This window comes from Apodemus sylvaticus, chromosome 3, assembly GCF_947179515.1.
Source record: "Apodemus sylvaticus chromosome 3, mApoSyl1.1, whole genome shotgun sequence".
NCBI classification, from domain to species: domain Eukaryota; kingdom Metazoa; phylum Chordata; class Mammalia; order Rodentia; family Muridae; genus Apodemus; species Apodemus sylvaticus.
In genome coordinates this window covers 111,064,969-111,087,126 of record NC_067474.1, presented here as the reverse complement: position 1 = coordinate 111,087,126, position 22,158 = coordinate 111,064,969, and the positions used below count along the sequence as shown (strand labels likewise).

The window sequence follows — 22,158 nt, the reverse complement described above, 5'->3', positions numbered from 1 at the left end:
AAGGAGTGGCCCCAGGTTCTGGAAAGGCTCAGTGCAGCAGTGTAGGGGAATGCAAGAACAGGGAAGTGTGAAGGGGTGGATGGGGCAACATGGGGAGAGAAGAGGGATTATGGGACTTTTGGGGAGGGGGAATCCAGGAAATGGAAAATCATTTGAAATGTAAATAAAGAATATATTGAATAAAAAAATAAAAATAAAAAAATAATGTCAGAAACTATAAAAACAAAAACCAAACCAAAACAAACAAACAAACAAACAAACAAACAAACAACCACACACTGGAAAGGCTGGAACCCCAATGAGCCTAGAAACTTTATTGATGCTTTCCTAATGGAAAAGGAAAAGGTGAGGAAGATGTCTCCTGTGTCATCTTCTTACAAAATAATTCAAAATTTAATAGCTTCCACCAGATTCAAAAAGCTTCCACATCTTGATGGTTGGAAACAGCACATATGAGTAATTCAGTTACAATTTTGCAAAATAAAATCTACAATATGGTTCTCTCTGTTTGCAGCATACTATGTGTATGTGTGTGCTAGCTACTTTAGAGGAATCTCTGGAGACCCCATCTTCAGGATTCTCTCAGTATCCAGAATTCATCTACAACCCTAACATTTGGGTGTTTCCTCAATGGTCATGCTAAGGCTGACCATTCTTTTTCTTTTCATAATTTCCCTCTAAATCTGATCCCATCCCTCTTCTTCTTTTGTTTCTGTTTTTGTTTTTGTTTTGAGACAGGGTTTCTCTGTGTAGCCCTTGCTGTCTTGGAACTCACTCTGTAATTCAACAACCAAAGAGAATCCACAAGTTGAGAATCACAACTTTAAACACTCCTATAACTAATTCCACAGGGCAACTTAACTAAATTATGTATTCTAATTTCAAAATCCTCATATTAATCACATCTAAAAAAGTCTCTTTTGATAAAATATATAGTGTGCATATATTCTAATAATAAATGTAGAAATCTTGATGAATCATTATTTAGTCTCTCAAAGATGTGTAAATATATGGCAAGTATTTTATTTGCATGGAGTAATATCAATTCAAGAATGTTGCATCCCTTAGGATAAAAGTCCAGAATATAATGATGCTTGGTGTACAGCATTGAAAATGTTTCTTATAAAGCCCCTATCTCTTGCCCATATCTAAAGAAGTATACAAATAGTAAATGTATAAATTAAGCTATAGAATTATATTTTACTGTAAGTTGTACCTGACACCAGTTATTCACCCATCTCAGAACCAACTGGAAAATATAAGAAATGTTAAGCTTAGTATGAGAATTTACCCTTAAAGTTGAGATGAGATTTTTACCTTCTTCGTTTCCCCCGTGACCACTATCCTTCCTTCTAGAGAGTATTCAATCATATGGCCAAACTAGATATAGTTTTGAGTTCACTAGCCTACTGAATAAATTATACCTTGAATCAACATTGTCTTCTTTGACATATGGAGTTTGGACACCTTTTCTTACAGTGGAAAAAGGGTGAAATTGTCTTACATTCTCTTCCTTCTTCTTAATAGATAGCAATCTATAAACATGTTGCTTCCTCATAGGAGATGATGCTGGTCATATGGTGTTTATGTATAAGCTATTAACATGAAAAGCAATAGTGAGGAAATTGAAGTTTCTGGAGGAAGGGTAAAGATAATGGGGTTTGATAAGATGTAATTGACAGAAACAGGTTGTAATTACAACACTTAATAGGATGATGGCTTTGTTGCACATGAGATTTAAAATATACTCTCAATGAATGTGTCTTATTCACATTTATAAAACATATATCTTAAAAATGAAAATATAAAGTGACTTTCCCTTTGTCGGACATTTAGATGTGATAGTATTGACACTGGAATCAGAATGCTTCAAAGGCATACCCTCTTTCTGCTCTAATGACTTCTCAAGAATTTATAAGTATAAGAACATGGTAGTCTTGTGATACTTCTGTTTCCTTATAAAATCATACAGAGCGATCATTTTTCCTGTGGTTGTATTCATTTTAGCTTGCTTCCCAAGGTGATGACCTTTGTTACAGTCATAAACTTTCAGGATAAATGAGTACATACTGTATTTTCCAGTATCCAGAAACTACTACAAGTTTCAGTGAAGAAAACTTCATTTTTATCACTCTGGATCTCTGTCTTGTAGGAACAAAGACAACAGCTACTACACTGTGCTGGGTTCTGCTCTACATAGCCCTCTATCTAGAAGACTAAGGTGTGTGGCTAGATCCAGACCAAGTGGAATGGTGTTTCTGGAACATATGTCTCAGATCGTGTTGGAAAATATAATTATGGAATGAGAAAATGTTGAACAGCTGTGAGGTGATGAGCCCATAGGAATATATACATCCTGCAGAAGTTTTGGGAGGATCATGATGGCCCTGTGTGCAAATATTAGAGGAACTACTCCCTTAAAAAGCTCAGAGTCTAGGTGAAAATAGAGGAATCAAGTGACACAGTGACTCCCATTGAGACTGTCATTGACACATGAGCATGTTCTGATGCCCCCCTTACTTTTAACTGTGTGTGGCCATTTTTTCCTTGCCTATATGCACCCTTCCTAGTTTGCTATCTGATAACTTGTGATGTCACATCTTTGACTGACAGTCTCATTCCCACTGTCTTAATTAGGGTTTCTATTTCTGTGAAGAAACATTAAGTTTGAGATAAGTCCTATAAAGGGAAAACATTCAGTGGCTTGGAGGTTCAAAGTTTTAGTCCATTATCACCATGTTAAGACATGGTAGTATACAGGCAGACATGGTGCTGAAGAAGGAACTGAGAGCTCATCATTTTGGTCAACACTGGGCATAGTTTGAACAGAGGAGACTTTAAAGCCCTCACTCACAGTTAAAGACTTCTTACAGCAAGGCTACACCTCCTAACAATGTCACATCCCGTGAGCCAAGGATTAATGCACATGAATCTTCAGAGTCTTTGAGGGCCATAACTATTCAAACCACTACACTCATCAGTCTTGCATGTAGTATTGTTTCACTACATATCTTCTCTTTGTAATGCCTTTGTTCTTACCTAAAATTACCTTAAGATATTGTTTTCTTTTTTATTCATTTTTTAAATTTTTAATCTTATTTTTTTATTCGATATATTTTTTGTTTACATTGCATATGATTTCCCCCTTTCTGGCTTCCCACTCCCTGAAACTCCCATAAGACTCCTTCCCTCCCCCTGTTCCCCCATCCACCCCTTCCCACTTCCCTGTTCTGGTATTGCCCTATAATGCTACACTGAGTCTTTCCAGAACCAGGGGCCACTCCTCCTTTCTTCTTGTACACCATTTGACGTATGGATTATATTTTGGGTCTTCCAATTTTCTAGGCTAATATCCACTTATTAGTGAGTGCATACCATGATTGATCTTTTGAGACTGGGTTACCTCACTTAGTATGATGTTCTCCAGCTCCATCAATTTGCCTAAGAATTTCATGAATTCATTGTTTCTAGTGGCTGAATAGAACTCCATTGTGTATATATTCCACATTTTTTGCATCCATTCTTCTGTTGAGGGATACCTGGGTTGTGTATGCACTCTCCATTTTCTTTTTGGAGGCACTCATGGCTATGAGTTTTCCTCTTAGCACTGCTTTCATTGTGTCCCAAAAATTTGGGTATGTTGTGCCTTCATTTTCATTAAATTCTAAAAAGTCTCTGACTTCTTTCTTTATTTCTTCTTTGGCCAAGGTGTCATTGAGTAGAGTATTGTTCAGCCTCCATGTGTATGTAAGCTTTCTGTTGTTTTTGTTGCTATTGAAGACCACTCTTACTCCATAGTGATCTGATAGGAGGCATGGGATTATTCAATCTTATATTTGTTGAGGTCTGTCTTGTGACCAATTATATGGTCGATTTTGGAGAAGGTACCATGAGGTACTGAGAAAAAGTTATATTCTTTTGCTTTAGGGGGAAATGTTCTATAAATATCAGTTAAATCCAATTGGTCCAAAGCTTCAATTAGTTTTACTGTGTTCCTGTTTAGTTTCTGTTTTCCTGATCAGTCCACTGAGGAGAGTAGAGTGTTGAAGTCACCCACACTTATTGTGTTAGGTACAATGTGTGCTTTGAGCTTTAGTAAAGTTTCTTTTATGAATGAGGGTGCCCTTGCATCTGTATCTTAGATGTTCAGAATTGAGAGTTCTTCTTGGTGGATTTTTCCTTTGACCAGCAAGAAGTATCCTTCCGTGTCTCTTTTGAAGACTTTAGGTTGAAAATCCATTTTATCTGATATTAGAATGGCTACTCCGGCTTGTTTCCTGAGACCATTGGCTTGTAAAATTGTCTTCCAGCCTTTTACTCTAAGGTAGTTTTGTCTTTGACACTGAGGTGTGTTTCCTGTATGCAGCAAAATGTAGGGTCCTCTTTCTTTATCCAGTCTGTTAGTCTGTCTTTTTATTGGGGAACTGAGTCCATTGATATTAAGGAATAGTGATTATTACTTCCTGTCATTTTTGATGTTATTTTTATATTTGAGTGGCTATCTTCTCCTGTGAGACTGTAAGGCTATTTCAGCAACACTGGATGGCTGGGTTTCCCCTGGCACAGATTGCTGATGTGCTGCCCTCCTCCTGGGTGCCCTTGGAGCCCTAGTGTGCCTTGCCCCAGGACTGGAACTCAAGCCGGTCAGGAAGCAGGAGCTGATGCAGAGGCCATGGAGGGATGTTTCTTACTGGCTTGCTTCCCCTGGCTTGCTTAGCCTGCTCTCTTATAGAACCCAAGAGCACTAGCCAAAAGGTGGAACCACCCACAAGGGGCCCTCCCCACTTGATCACTAATTGAGAAAATGCCCCACAGCTGGATCTCATGGAGGCACTTCCTCAACATAAACTCCTTTCTCTGTGATAACTCCAGCTTGTGTCAAGTTGACACACGAAACTAGCCAGTACAATTGACCCCTTGTCAACTTGACACCAAACACATCATTATTAAGCCTCAACCCTTACTTTCTTATTCATCCCCAAGATCTAAATTACTTTAAAAGTCCCACAGTCTTTACATATTAAAAGTTCAATCCCCTTAAAATATCCAATATCTTTAAAATTCAAAGTCTTTTAAAAATTCAAAGTCTTTCAACTGTGGGCTCCACTAAAACACTTTCTTCCTTCAAGAGGGAAACATATCAGGGCACAGTCACAACCAAAAGCAAAACTCAAACTCCAATCGTTCAATGTCTGGGATCCAACTCAAGCTCTTCTGGGCTCCTCCAAGGGCCTGGGTCACTTCTTCAGCTCTGCCCTTTGTAGCACACAGCTTGTCTTCTAGGCTCCAGCTGCCTGTACTCCACTGCTGCTGCTGTTCTTGGTGGTCATGGCATGGTACTGGCATCTCCAAAACACTGCTATCTTCCACTGTAATTAAGCTTCACCTATAGCCTCTTATAGGCTCTCATCAGGATGACAAGCCTCTGTTCCTATGCATGACACCTTCAAGTCCTGGGCCATTGCAACTGAGGCTGCACCTTCACCAATGGCCTTCCATGGCCTCTCACTGTGCCAAGAGCCTCAGCTGCTCTTCATGAATCCTTCATCCCTTCAAAACCAGTACCATCTTACACAGTACCAAGTCCAGCCACAGCACAAAATACAACCGTGGCTATCTCTGGAACACACTCTCTGTGCTCTCAGAAAACACTTCCAAGAAGATTTCATCTCAGTGATGCTGGTCTCTTCTTAATCACCGCTAATTTCTTAGCTCCAGCTAACCAGCATCAATAGTCCCAGTAACGCAAAGGTTTGCTTTAGTGGTTCTGGTATCTTGTTACTCACAGCTGATTCTTCAGCCCCAGCTAACCAAACCACAGAATCTTCACAATCAAAACATGGCCACTGTAAGAGTCTTTAATCTTCTCTCTGAAATTTCACAAGCCAGGCCTCCATCTTCTGCACTGTTCCTAACATTGTCTTCCAAGCTCCTACAGAACTTTCCACAGCTTTTCTAGCTCAAAGTTCCAAAGTCCTTCCACAATCCTCCCCCAAACATGGTCAGGTTGTCACAGGAATACCCCACTACGCTGGTACCAATTTGTTTTAGTCAGGGTTTCTATTCCTGCACAAACATCATGACCAAGAAGCAAGTTGGGGAGGAAAGGGTTTATTGAGCTTACACTTCCACGTTGCAGTTCATCACTACAGGAAGTCAGGACTGGAACTCAAGCAGGTCAGGAAGCAGGAGCTGATGCAGAGGCCATGGAGGGATGTTTCTTACTGGCTTGCTTCCCCTGGCTTGCTTAGCCTGCTCTCTTATAGAACCCAAGAGCACCAGCCCAAAGGTGGAACCACCCACAAGGGGCCCTCCCCACTTGATCACTAATTGAGAAAATGCCCCACAGCTGGATCTCATGGAGGTACTTCCTCAACATAAACTCCTTTCTCTGTGATAACTCCAGCCTGTGTCAAGTTGACACACGAAACTAGCCAGTACAGTCTGTTAACTGTCTTTGTCTGTTAGGGCTCTCTGGCATCCCGTAGCCAACATGGCAGCGCGTGCCCCCTGCCAGTGCCGGACAGTCTGCAGGGTAAACAACCTCCTGGCCAGGTTGGCACACAGATGGTCCACTGAGCAGCCCAGGGCCTGGGTGCAGGCCAACACCTGTCGGGCTTAGACCCTTGCGATGTTAGCCTCAGACTATGTCAGCATACCTGGGGCTGTCAGATCTCTCTGGCATCTGGGAGCCAAGACATTGTTTTCTATGTTCTGAGAATGCACTGTTCTAGATTCTCCCCAGACTAGAAGAATTTTCTCAGGTACTGAGTCCCTCAGACATTGGAGATTCCTTTGGGAATTTTCTGAATTGGAAATTGCTGTCATTTTCTTTCTGTGGCCCAGTATGGCTCTGTTGCTGTAGTTTGCTCATTGTTGCTGTCTCTCCTCATTTAAGGAGGGTGGCCCATTTCAACTTTTCTTCATACTAGTTCTAGAAGATATTACCAGGCAAAGAGAGAAATTTTTCTTTGTTTTTTCCAAATTGAGACTAAAAATTCATTAACATCTCCTTAGTAATTTTACAAAAACACCTTAGTAATTTTAGATTAAACACCAAGACAAAAATAGAGCAATATAAAACTTATTTTCCTTCTTTCTTCCAGAAAAATTACACAGTGAAATTAACAGAGTGATTAGCATTGGAAGGAGGGTGTGCTTTGCCGACAAGACTCCATGCCTTATACTAATGCTGTCATCCATGAGGTACAAAGGATGGGCAACATCATCCCGTTGAATATTCCCAGGGTTGTATTGGGAATTGACACCAAGTATTGGTTGACACCAAGTTTGCTGGATTCCACCTGCCACAGGTAACTATGCATTTCCATCTTCAGATACCCCAGGACATTTGGACATCAAGTTCACAACCTAACTTTTAAAGGTGATGGTTGTTCACATCCTAAGAAATCATTTCAGTGGGGGAGAGAGAGAATTCTGATAAAACCGTCCATGTGTCTAAATGGATATTCATGCATGCTGTTTGGAGTGATGTTGGAAGGTCAAACATATTTATGAAAAAACTATGTTTATTCTCTTGGAAATTTTATCATTTTCTCTTAAAAACCTAGCTGGCAACAGTTCACTATCAGAGAGTGTCTCTTAAATAAGTTTTTCAGTTATGGACATACTATGCTGACTGTAAGAAATCCTTCACAAACTTTAAAAGGTAAAATTTTAAGAACATATTTGAGGCACATGGGCACACCCCATAGTGAGACTGGTGTTTCCAATAGTATCCCCATGGGCATATTTCTAGCTTTTACTTACAGCCCTGAAAAACTGCAAGCAAAGCCAGTCCAAATGTCTTAATTATAAGAGATGACTAGAAGGGAGCTACGAAGTAAGCATGATGTGGTTTAGACTCTTGTCTCTTTCAAAACTTCGTATTCCTTCTTCGGAGTAACTTTCAGTCTCTGTTTTCTTTTTCTTTTTCTTTTTTTTTATTCGATGTATTCTTTATTTACATGTTAAATGATTTCCCATTTTCTGGGTCCCCACTCCCCGCAAGTCCCATAAGCCCTCTTCCCTCCCCCTGTTCCCCCATCAACTCCTTCCCACTTCCCTGTTCTGACATTCCCCTATACTGTTGCATTGAGTCTTTCCAGAACCAGGGGCCACTCTTCTGTTCTTTTTGGACATCATTTAATATGTGGATTATTTCTTGGGTATTCCAAGTTTCTAGGTTATTATCCACTTATGAGTGAGTGCATACCATAACTGATCTTTTGAGACTGGGTTGCCTCACTTCGTATGATATTCTCCAGCTCCATCCATTTGTCTACGAATTTCATGAAATCATTGTTTCTATTGGCTCAATAGTACTCCATTGTATAAATATACTACATTTTTTGTATCCATTCCTCCTTTGAGGGACACCTGGGTTGTTTCCAGCTTCTGGCTACTACAAATAGGGCTGCTATGAACATAGTGGAGCATGTGTCCGTATTACATGCTGGGGAATCCTCTGGGTATATGCCCAGGAGTAGTATAGCAGGGTCCTCTGGAAGTGCCATGCCCAGGTTTCTGAGGAAATGCCAGACTGATTTCCAAAGTGGTTGCACCATCTTACAATCCCACCAGCAGTGGAGGAGTGTTCCTCTTTCTCCACATCCTCACCAGCACCTGCTGTCTCCTGAGTTTTTTGACCTTAGCCATTCTGACTGGTGTAAGGAGAAATCTCAGGGTTGTTTTGATTTGCATTTTCCTAATGATTAATGATGCTGAACATTTCTTAAGGTGTTTTTCAGCCCTCTGAAGTTCTTCATGTGAAAAATCTTTGTTTAGTTCGGTACCCCACTTTTTAATGGGGTTATTTGGTTCTCTAGGTTCTACCTTCTTGAGTTCTCTGTATATATTAGATATTAGCCCTCTGTCAGATTTAGGGTTGGTGAAGATCCTTTCCCAATCTGTTGGTTGACATTTTGTCCTTTTGACAGTCTCCTTTGCATTACAGAAACTTTGTAGTTTTATGAGGTCCCATTTGTCAATTCTTGATCTTAGAGCATAAATATTGGTGTTCTATTCAGGAACTTTTCCCCTGTGCCCATGTCCTCAAGGGTCTTCCTCAGTTTCTTTTCTATTAGTTTCAGTGTGTCAGGTTTTATGTGGAGGTCCTTGATACATTTGGAGTTGAGCTTAGTACAAGGAGATAAGAATGGATCGATTCGCAATCTTCTGCATGCTGACCTCCACTTCAACCAGCACCATTTGTTGAAAAGACTATCTTTTTTCCACCGGATGCTTTCAGCTCCTTTGTTGAAGATCAAGAGACCATAGCTGTGTGGGTTCATTTCTGGGTCTTCAATCCTATTCCATTGATCAGCTTGCCTGACATTGTACCAATACCATGCAGTTTTTATCACTATTGCTGTGTAGTAAAGTTTAAGGTCTGGGATAATGAATCCCCCTGAAGTTCTTTTACTGTTGAGAATAGTTTTAGCTATCCTGGGTTTTTTATTATTCCAGATGAATTTGAGCATTGCTTTCTAGCTCTATGAAGAACTGGGTTGGGATTTTGATGGGGATTGCATTGAATCTGTAGATTGCCTTTGGCAGTATGGCCATTTTAACTATATTAATCTTGCGAATCCATGAGCATGGAAGATTTTTCCATTTTCTGAGATCTTCTTCGATTTCCTTCTTCAGATATCTGAAGTTCTTGTCATATAGGTCTTTCACTTGTTTGGTTAGAGTCACCCCAAGATACTTTATGCTGTTTGTGGCTATTGTGAAGGTTGTCATTTCCCTAATTTCTTTCTCAGTCTGCTTATCCTTTGATTATAGAAAGGCTACTGACTTGCTTGAGTTGATTTTGTAGCCAACCACTTTGCTGAAGTTGTTTATCATCTGTAGGAGTTCTCTAGTACAGTTTTTTTGGGTCACTTAAGTATACTATCATATCATCTGCAAATAGTGATAGTTTGACTTCTTCCTTTCCAATTTGTATCCCTTTGACCTCCTTCTGTTTTCTAATTGCTCTAGCTAGGATTTCAAGAACTATATTAAAAAGATCTGGAGAGAGGGGGCAGCCTTGTCTAGTCCCTGATTTTAGTGGACTTGCTTCAAGTTTCTCTCCATTTTTTTTGATGTTGGCTACCCGTTTGCTGTATATTGCTTTTACTATGTTTAGATATGGGCCTTGAATTCCTGTTCTTTCTAAGACTTTTAGCATGAAAAGATGCTGAAATTTGTCAAATGCCTTTTCAGCATAAACCATGGACTCAACAGTCAAAGAAAATGCAAAATGCAAAAAGCTTGTAACCCAAAACATCCAGGAAATCCAGGACACAATGAGAAAGCCAAATCTAAGGATTATAGGCATTGATGAGAGTGAAGATTTACGACTTAAAAGGCCAGCAAATATCTTCAACAAAACTATGGAAGAAAACTTCCCTAACTTAACATGAGAGATACCCATGAATATACAAGAAGCCTACAGAACTCCAAACAGACTGGACCAGAACAGAACTACCTACCGTCACATAATAATCAAAACCCCAAATGTACTAAACAAAGAGAGAATACTTAGGGCAGTAAGAGAAAAATGGCAAGTAACATATAAAGGAAGACCTATCAAAATTACACCAGATTTCTTACCAGAGACCATGAAAGCTAGAAGATCCTGGGCAGAGCTCATGCAGACTCTAAGAGAACACAAATGCCTGCCAAGACTACTATACCCAGTGAAACTCTCAATCACTATAGATGGAGAAACCAAGATATTCCAGGACAAAACCAAATTTACACAATATTTTTCCACAAACCCAGCCATACAAAGGAAAATAGAGGGAAAACACCATTAAAATGAGGGAAGCTATACCCTGGAAAAAGCAGGATATTAAGCTTCTTTCATCAAACCCAAAAGAAGATAACCACACTAGTATAAAATTAATATCAAAAATGACAGGAAGCAACAACCACTACTCCTTGATATCTCTTAACATCAATGGATTCAATTCCCCAATAAAAAGACATAGACTAACAAACTGGTTATGTAAACAGGACCCTACATTTTGCTGCATACAGGAAACATACCCCAGTGTCAAAGACAAAAACTACCTTAGAGTAAAAGGCTGGAAGACAATTCTACAAGCAAATGGTCTCAGGAAACAAGCCAGAGTTGCCATTCTAATATCAGATAAAATTGATTTTCAGCCTAATGTTATCAAAAGAGACATGGAAGGTCACTTCTTACTGGTCAAAGGAAAAATCCAACAATAAGAACTCTCAATCCTGGACATCTATGCTCCAAAACAAGGGTGCCCTCATTCATAAAAGAAATTTTACTAAAGCTCAAAGCACACATTGCACCTAACACAGTAATTGTGGGTGACATCAACACTCCACTCTCATCAATGGACTGATCAGAAAAACAAAAACTAAACAGGGAGACAGTGAACCTAATTGAAGCTTTGGATTTAACATATATATATATATATATATATGTATATATATATATATATATTTAACTTTTCATCTCAAAGCAAAAGATTATACCTTTTTCTCAGCACCTCATGGTACCTTCTCCAAAATCGTTCATATAGTTGGTCACAAGACAGACCTCAACAAATATAAGAAGATTGAAATAATCCCATGCCTTCTATCAGATCACTATGGAGTAAAAGTGGTATTTAATAACAGTAAAAACAACAGAAAGCCCACATATACATGGAAACTGAACAATACTCTACTCAATGATACCTTGGTCAAGAAAGAAAGAAAGAAAGAAAGAAATCAAAGATATTTTTAGAATTTAAGGAAATTGAAGGCACAACATACACAAATCTATGGGACACAATGAAAGCAGTGCTAAGAGGAAAATTCATAGCTTTGAGTGCCTCCAAAAAGAAATTCAAGAGAGCATACACTAGAAGATTAACAGAACAACTGAAAGCCCTGGAACAAAAAGAAGCTAATTCACCCAGGAGGAGGAGAAGATAGGAAATCATCAAACTCAGAGCTGAAATCAATCAAGTAGAAACCAAGAGAACCATACAAAGAATCAACAAAACCAGGAGCTGGTTCTTTGAAAAAATCAACAAGATAGATAAACCCTTAGCCAGACTAACCAAAGGGCACAGAGAAAGTATCCAAATTAACAAAATTAGAAATGAAAAGGGAGATATTACAAGAGAAACTGAGGAAATTGAAAAAAAATCATCAGATCCTACTACAAAAGCCTGTACTCAACAGAACTGGAGAATCTGGAGGAAATGGACAATTTCTTAGACAGATACCAAATACCAAAATTAAACCAGGATCAAATAGATCATCTAAACAGACCCACAACCCCTAAAGAAATAGAAGGGGTCACAGATAGCCTTCCGACCAAAAAAAGCACAGGACAGATGGTTTCAGTGCAGAATTCTATCAGACCTTCAAAGAAGACTTAACACCAATACTCTTCAAACTATTCCACCAAATAGAAACAGAAGGGACACTACCCAACTCCTTCTATGAAGCCACAATTATGCTGATACCCAAACCACACAAAGATCCAACTAAGAAAGAGAATTTCAGGCCAATTTCCCTTATGAATATTGATGCAAAATTACTCAATAAAATTCTTGCCCACCGAATCAAAGAACACATCAAAACGATCATCCACCAGGATCAAGTAGGCTTCATCACAGGGATGCAGGGATGGTTCAATATAAGGAAATCCATCAATGCAATCCACTATATAAACAAACTCAAAGAAAAAAATCAGCCTCTGTTTTCTAAGTTGGAAAGGAGAGTCTCAGAGAAATTGAATTCATAAAAGATTTCTTTACTACAAAGTAACAAGAGATGTTATCCAAAAGCAACCCTGCTCTGAGAATTCATAGTCCTGATCCATCCACAAGACTTGCTTTATTTGACATTAAAGCAACTTTTTTTTTCCATTGTCCTCCATGAGTCCATGCTCAAGTCCCTGTCTTAAAAGACTTAATCATGATCACAGGACTCCTCATCTCTCCAGGGCATTGTCATCCTTTCTCTATAGCACACAACTGTAGATCTATTCTTACTGTCTGCTGACTATTCTTTGAGGATCTAGAATTATTTTCTAAGATTCAGATATATTGTTTTTGGAAATTCTCTCCAGGATCAGACCCAGAAGAGTTTATCTGCCCATCCCTGCACAGCCATCATTTCGGCAGAAGCAGAGGAACAGTCACTGTGTCTACTCTTCTTGTGTCATTGAGAAACTCATTAGGTCTGGTTTCCCCAGGTGCTGTTTTCAGTTTTCCCACCTGTTCATTTATCTCCAGGCAGCAGCCAATGAATCTCCATCCACAGACTTTTAATATTAGCTCTAACAACCTTCTGAGTATTGAGGAATCTAAATGGCTATGTGCAATACAGAATGTAAACAATGGCCTTGACAGCAGAAAGGCCTTGTTCCAGTGATTACTTCACTTTCTACTCCCATGGAAGCATATTAGCTAAAAATTCACAGCTGCATGTTCTTTACCCAACTTACTTCACAGGATCTAAATGGGGATTCAATGAGATTATATATGCATGAAACAATACTCAGAAATTAAACTACCCCTTATTAGTCAAGTCAATATTTGTTGAACTTCTGAAAACATTGGTTTGGACTTAGAGGAAACCTAAGACATGGAATATCCTGAAGACTTCCCAGAAGGAAATACACTGATGCTCTGTGCATGATTATATACACAGAGAGTGAGAGGCTCAGCTTGGAAAGAAATTATTCTGAGCTTTAGAAGAAATAGCTGTTGGAGCTGAAAGTTAAAGGGCATTGAGAGTTAACTATGTGTGTACAGGAAAAGAAACACCCACAATAAGCAAGAGTATTGAAACATTGTCTAGTTGAAAGCCTACAAGCATGTTACTATAGCAGGACCCTATCCAGAGGTGCACATTGGCTCTGGCAGAACATAGCAAAAAAATTACATCAAAAAAGGGACAAATAACAGCAGAAACTGAGGAAATTCAAAAAATTTTCAGATTCTACTACAAAAGCCTATACTCAACACAACTGGAAAAATCTGGATGAAACAGACAATTTCCTAGACAGATGCCAACTACCAAAGTTTAATTAGGATCAGATAGACCATCTCAATTGTCCCATAACCCCTAAAGAAATAGAAGTGTTCATTGGCTACCAACCAAAACAAGCACAGGATCAGATGGTTTTAGTGCAGAATTCTATCAGACCTTCAAAGAAGATCTAACACCAATACTCTTCAAATATACCACAAAATAGAAATAGATGAAACAATACCCAATTCATTCTACAAAGCCACAATTTCACTGATACCAAAACCACACAAAGATCCAAAAAGGAAAGTGAACTTTAGATCAATTTCCCTTATGAATATTGATGCAAATATACTCCATAATTTTTTTTGCCAACGGAATCCAAGAACATATCAAAATGATCATTCACCATGACCAAGTAGGCTTCATCCCAGGGATACAGGGATGATTCAATATATGGAAATCCATCAATGTAATCCACTTCATAAACAAACTCAAAGAAAAAACCACATGGTCATTTCTTTAGATGCTGAAAATGCATTTGACAAAACTCATCATCCTTTCATATTAAAGGTGTTGGAAAGAACAGGAATTCAAGGCCCATACCTAAACATAATAATAGCAATATACAGCAAACCAGTAGCCAAGATCAAACTAAATGGAGAGAAACTTGAAGCAATCCCACTAAAATCAGGGACCAGATAAGGCTGCCTTCTTTCTTCATATTTGTTTAATATAGTACTTGAAGTCCTAACTAGAGCAATTAGACAACAAAAAGAGGTCAAAGGGATACAAACTAGAAAGAATTTAATTTATCACTATTTGCAGATGATATGATAGTATATTTAAGCGACCCAAAAATCTTCACCAGAGAACTCCTACAGCTAATAAACAACCTCAACAAAGAGGCTGTATATAAAATCAACTCAAGCAAATCAGTAGCCTTCCAATACTCAAAGGATAAACAGGCTGAGAAAGAAATTAGGGAAATTACACCCTTCACAATAGCCACAAACAATGTAAAGTATTTTGGTGTAACTGTAACTAAACGAGTGAAAGATCTGCATGACAAGAACTTCAAGTTTTTGAAGAAAGAAATCCAAGAAGTCCTCAGAAGATGGAAAAAGATCCATGCTCTTGGATTGGCAGGATCAATATAGTAAAAATGGCCATCCTGCCAAAAGATTCAATGTAATCCCCATCAAATTCCAACTCAATTCTTTAAAGAGTTAGAAAAAGCAATTCTCAAATTCATCTGGAATAATTAAAAAACCAGGATAGCTAAAGCTATTCTCAACAGTAAAAGAATTTCTGAGGGAATCACTACCCCCAACATTAAGCAGTACTACAGAGAAATAGTCTTAAAAACTGCATGATATTAGTTCAATAACAGGCAGGTAGATCAATGGAATAGAATTGAAGACCCAGAAATGAACTCACACACCTGTGGTCACTTGATCTTTGACAAAGGAGCTACAACCTTCCAGTGGAAAAAAGTTAGCCTTTTCAACAAATAGTGCTGGTTCAATTGGATGTCAGCATGCAGAAGAATGCAAATCAATCCATTCTCTTCTCCTTGTGCTAAGCTCAAGTCCAAGTGGATCAAGGAATTTAAGGAATGGCTCAGCTTTCTTGTTGGAATGACAATGTGAAAAAAAGTCTCATATCTAAGGATCATATAAGTACCTGCCTAGACTGGGCTGCCTCCAGATGCATTCATTTATATTTGACTAACATTGGTGGGACTGGGTATTTCCCCCTTAACATTGGATGACTGAGAACAGAGAAACAGAAGTGATATAACCATGGAACTGACAATAGTGAGCAGCAGACTCACTACAGATCCTTCCCTAGACATACATATACTAACTTCTTCCTATTAAGCAGAAATATTTTATAACAAATAGTAGCCTAACTCTGCTGATAATAATTCCTATGAGACTATTGCAATCCATTATGGAAAGATAACAAGTATAAAGAATACATAATGGATTTATAATTCAAATGACAATGGGGAAGTGAATTAATTGGTAAGGCTGGAAAAGTTCAGGAAGTAAAAAATCTCAGACATTGGAGTTGAAGAGTCACTTCCCCTGTCAATCTAATATGGAAGCATGTTCCATGTTTCATTTTGCTGCCATCCCTAGGGAACCATGGTCCCGACCAATTTCACTGGGCTACACAGGGACTTGAAAGTGTGGGCCACTCCAGATGCACTAAATCCAGAATACTTTTTGGAGAATGGACAGTTTAAGAAGAGCGAATTCTTTCTGCCATACTCAATGGGTGAGTTGTATGAACAGGAAAGAGTTCAAAGCTCCTCCTCAACCCTTCTGCCCTCTTCACCCTGCAGTCCTCTGCTTCTGTTGTATCCTCTTCATGTGGCACTGCCTGTGGTTCCATGCCCCTGTAAACAGGGACTGCTTCAGATCACCTTTGTTTCTCTCGGGCTCTATTTTCTCCAACATGGAGAAGAGACCCAGCCCAACTCTTTTCTTTGCAAAGAAATCTGGATGGCTACCATTTCTAGAGTTTTCAAGTGATCAACGTTATATTAAAGAGATGATTTCTTACCTTTTATACAGAAATAGAGCTGTGTATTGATAAGGACATTGAATGAAGCTTTGTAGAAAGGCTCCCTACCTAACACAATGAGAATAGGAGATAACATTTTTAAATGGCACCTGGACATTCTCCCTTAAGTGTTAACCAACTATTTAAAATTCAGTTAACACTTATGCATGGTAACAGAATAAAGGATGTCACCTGGTATAAATCATTTCTGACAAAGCAGATGGTATAAAGCGCAGGAATCCTTTCCTGTATTTCTGTTGAGAATAGTCTCAGATTTTGTATCATAGCACATACTTACAGCCACACTGTTGAAATTCTTTCTGCTTCATGGTCATGACAAGAAATTCTGAGGAACTCCCCCTGATGTTTGCTGCAATGGTAGTGGGAACAATCTTCAGATTCTCATGCCTTTAACACTTATTTTCATGGAAGAATGGTTCACATATGCAGTGTAACTTTTGTTTATTTTTTAATGTTATAATTTTTTCTTTTTTTTATTAGATATTCTTTATTTACATTTCAAATGATTTCCCCTTTCCTGGTCCCCGCTGAAAGTCCCATAAGCCATCTCCCCTTTCCCTGTTCCCCAATCAACTCCCTCCTGCTTCCCTGTCCTGGTATTCTCCTACACTACTGAATTGAACCTTTCCAAGACCAGTGGCCTCTCCTACCTTTCATGTCCAACAAGGCCATCCTCTGCTGCCTATACATCTGGAGTCATGGGTAACACCATGTGTACTATCTGGCTGATTTTTTTGTCCCTGGGAGCTCTGGGAGTACTGGGTGGCTCATATTGTTGTTTTTCCTGTGGCGCTTCAAACCCTTTCAGCTCCTTGGGTCTTTTCTCTAGCTCCTCCATTGCGGACCCTGTCTTCAGTTCAATGTCTGGCTGAGAGTGCCCCCCTTTGTATTTGTCATGAACTAGCAGAGCCTCCCAGGTGACAACTATATCTGGCTCCCAAAGTGTGGAGCAGAGTCTGAGGTAAAGACCATCCAGAGACTACCCTACCTAGTGATCCATCCCATATACAGTTATAAAACCCAGACACTATTATTGATGCCCACAAGTACTTGCTGACTGGAGCCGGATATAGCTGTGTAACTTTTAAATCTTTGTTTTTTAAATCAAAAGACAACATGCAAGAGTAGACTCTTCCCTTCAATGTGTGATTTCAACATATTGAACTAATGTCAGTCTTGAAAAAAATGATAACCACTACTCCATCTTCCCAACACTAGCAATGCCTTTAGACAGCACCTTGGGATAAGAGAATCTGAGATAGATGTTTTTTTCTTCGTATATTAAAAGTCCTTTTCTCCTGGTGTATAATCTTCCCTCATTTTCAAGAAATTATTCACTGGTGTCTTCTTATTGAGAATTGTGTTACATAATTTAAGTATAAATTTTATTAAGAAGTACACTGTCTTAGTTTACTTTCTATTGCTATGATAAGCACCATGACAAGTAGCTTTGGGGAAAAAAGTTTATTTCATCTTATAGTTTACAGTCCTTCAAGAAGGGAAGTCAGGGCAGGAAATTTCCTGAGTGTTATAGCCAGTCAGGTACAGGACCTGCTCACCTGTTTTCATGACCTTGGAGCAGATCTTCGGCCTGCTGTAGATGTCAGGGACTAAGGAGAACATTCTACTGTGTTACCTGTGCAATGTTTGCACAGGAGTAGGGGTGGAAGTTGAGAGGAGCTTTCCTGATTACTACAACGGGCAAGGAATAGTGCCAGCATTCCTGTTATCACACCTGTGAAACCAGGTCTCACACAATGTCCAGGTGAGAGGTGGGGCCAGTTCTACATAGCCTTCACACATCAAAATGTCCCCCTGGGCAGTAGCCCAGACCAGTGATGACTGACTGGCCTTTAGTTGGTGATAACACTCCCCTCACCTTGCTGCAGGGTAACCAACCTAGGACATGGCCCTCAGTGGTAGTACAAGCTGGGACTTCACCATGGCCTTAGGTAACATCACCAGCTAATCCCATTAGTCTGTTCCTCATTATCCTTGAGTCTCCTGTTCTCCCTTTCTAGATTGTGCACATATCCTTCTGCTAATCTTTCTCTTCTATCTCTCTACTTCTTACTTGTTCATCTTAAGGACTAGAACTACATTATTAATTTAAAATATTGAATGGCTCTGAAGGTTTTACAAACCTCACTGTGAAATTTTGCCACCATGGCTCTATTGTGTGCAATGCTTTCAGAATTCTCTTCCAAATCTTTGCAACAGTTCATCAAGCTCTGAACACTCAATGGATTTTCTACCCTAAAGTTTTAAAGTCCTTCCACAATCCCTTGAAGAACACATGGTCAGATATCTTGCAAAAACCTGACAACAGTCTCTCTGTTTTAAGATTCTATGTCTGTAATGAAACATCCTGGCCAAAGACAACCTTGGGAAGAAAGGAATTATTCTCCTTTCAGCTCTGAAGACACACACACTCCATCACTGAATGAAGTCAGGGCAGGGCCTTAAGGTAGAAACTTGGAGGCAGAAATTGAAGCAGAGACCATGGAGAAACACTGGGCTGCTTTCCAAGGCTTGCTTAGCCTGCTTTCTTATACACAACAGGATCATGTGCCTGGGGTTAGCACCACTTACAATGGGTTGAACCCATCCGCATCTATTACTAATTAAGAGTATGCAACAAGCTTTACCCTTGCTGGTATTTTCTTGTAGAGATTCCCTCTTCCTAAATGATTCTATCATGTGTCAAAAAGATATAAAACTAGCCAGAATAGACCTGTAACAGGATAAAGATGAAAGAAGTGGACCCATGTACCACACAGCCACAAATTATAACAATATATTAAGACATGCAATTATATGAAGAACTTTTCCAATAATATCTGTTTTCATTCTTTAACAATCCATGGAAGAAAGAGTGTACAGTATAAGCATGAATACATGGTTAGTTTTGAAATACTATTTCATTTCATGGTTGAAACATAAAGGTGGAAAATTAGCTTTAGAGTTTCCATGCAGAATATCTACTACAATGTTTAGGAAAATCTACATAATAACACTTACTTCGCATCTTCATGGTTTTTGTTTTGACTGTGGAACCAGAAACAACTTTAATTTTCTTCTTTATGTTTTTTATAGTGGCTATGTATTATATCAAATTATATTCTTTTCAAATATGTATTTTATCAAAATATATAGTTACTATATATTTCTATATTTATAGTGAAATATGTTTTATCCTTCTTTTCTGCTATTTCATAGTGCCTTTATATTACATAAAAATAAAGGAAGGAATTAAGGATGGAAGTCAACTGATGGTGAAAATCCAAAAAATGAAGAAAACAATTGATGAGAGTGTGATGCTAGAGTGTGCTGTGTGGGGATGGAGCAACTGTGGTTTACACAAAGCAAGACATTTAGTGCTATTACAATTATACTGAGAGAGTCATTAACTGTTGCTTGGCTTGGGAGCATGAGGACATTTTTTCCTCTGTGCTGAACCTCATATTTGTAGTCTAGCCACTGGCTAGTAAAGTCTGCATGGTCTCTCTTACAAAATAAAACGTAGTGACTCCTCACCAATCAGGGCATTATATTTTGGTTTTCCTTTCAGAATACTGTAAGAGATAGACACTTGGTTTTTCAAAGTCATCCTATGATTTTTTTTTTTTAACTTTATAAGGTCACGAGGGCATGACCATCTGCATTCATTCATGATGAATCAGGGTCAATCTGACAGTGATATCTACCTTTCCCCATGTCTCAGTTCCCACAATAATTTTGTGTCAACCAACTCCTGAAAAAAATGTCAGAAAATGAAGGTTAGCAATGTGAAAACTTAATACATACTCCTATAGAGGAAGTATAGGAAGTCTACTACATCTCTGTCAAATGGCCATTAGTTAAGAGTAATAAAGAGGCTAACTTTTATAAGCCTCTCTTTTTCTTTAGGCTCTACTAACAAAATGGCACTGTGAATATTTCTGGATTCAAATTTTCCCACCATCTCTTGCAGGGAGAATATCCCAGGGGATATTGAAGCCATTGCTTCCTGGTACAAAGATATTAGGTTCTTTTTTTTTTTTCTTTGATTCTGAAGATCTAATGTTCCCCAGACTCTTATGGGAACAACTGAGTGGTAACTTTGGAAAACGTTTAGGTGCAGTTTGCCATATCTATAAGAAGATATAGGAATAAGAGTAGAGATGATTGGGAGGTAGAGTTGTTCTTATTTCCATGTGACCTCTCTAGCCAGTTTAGAGGAAAGTTCCAGCCTTTCTTTTATTGAGAACAAGAGAGTGTGGTCGAGTCTGTCTCAAGGAGAAGCCAGGAAGATAATGTCACTTCTACACTCACCCCTGACTGAGCAATGCCCTAAATTCCTGCGTTCAGTTCCCTTTTTAGAACCACCCAAAAGAATTCAATATCACTGACACCAATCAAGGTGGAAGAGCATAGGAGAAAGATAACTTTTACTTCAAGCAGACTTAACTGACACACTTACTTGTTTGGATTTCCTTTTATGGGTTGAAAAGGATCAATAATTTTGCCACTGAACAACAGACTATTGTATCAGTGATGTGTATTAACTGAGTTTTAAAAGCTTTCAGGCTTTCTATCTCACCCCTGGACATCAATTTCTTCCATCCTATGCCATGATCCAACTAGGAACTACCTGCCCATGAAGCTATTTGACATGAAATTTGGAATGTCCTGAATTTGTGCTCTGAAGAACTAAGATAGACGCTAGATATAAATGAGCTGTTGAATACAAATTTCAGGGTCAACTCAGGACTTGAAGGAGGTATCTGAGATACCAGTCCCTGACGCCACTATACCAGCTGAGAAAATGCCTAGTCTCCTGTTTTGTTCTTGTAGGAAAGCGAGCATGCCCCAGAGAACAACTGGCCATGTCTGAGCTGTTCATTTTCTTCACTGCTCTTATGGAAAACTTCACTTTCAAGTCCCCAATCAATGAGAAGCTGAGCCTGAAGTTCAGAAATGCCCTTGCATTTTCCTCAGTCAGCCACACTGCATCTGTGCTGTCCCTAGATAGTGATGTCAGAGAAGGAGAGAGAAAGAAGAAGAGGAAGAACTGACATGCACTGTTAAGTTATTGGTGCTTGCTTCCATCAGAGGGAAAAGGCTGAAGGCAACAGAGGAAAGACAGAAAGATGTCCTCTAAGGAACTGGATACAGTTCCTGGAAAACTGTTTTCTCCATGTTGTCTCTGCACAAATCACTTATGTGCTCAGTGACACATCTTTTCATCTAAAAGGTGCAGAAAATGATGATACTTTTAATAAAGTTCTTATATGAGTCAGAGGAAATGGGGGAATAAAAACCATCTAAATTATAAATAACATCATAGAAACTACATCTTTAATTTCCATCTTTCACTCATCCCATCATGCATGTGTACTTGTTTCTGGCCTGTTCAAGTAATTTATCTGAATGAGGAAGAAATGATTAAAAGTTAGAATTAGCCTCTGGGAGAGCTACAGTGGCTGACCATAAAGGCCTTTCCAACTGCCAGGTCTGTGGTTGCCTCATAATGCTCTGCCTGAATCATTCTCCTGGAAGTCAAAACAGCAGCATGATTCCCTAGGA

The 22,158-nt window shown here is 38.9% G+C and overlaps 1 pseudogene; it reads left to right on the top strand.

Annotated features, from left to right (window-relative positions):
* Window positions 1–21,604, top strand: part of LOC127680300 (cytochrome P450 2J4-like) — a 30,584-nt pseudogene extending 8,980 nt beyond the window's left edge.
* Window positions 21,605–22,158: the final 554 nt, after the last annotated feature.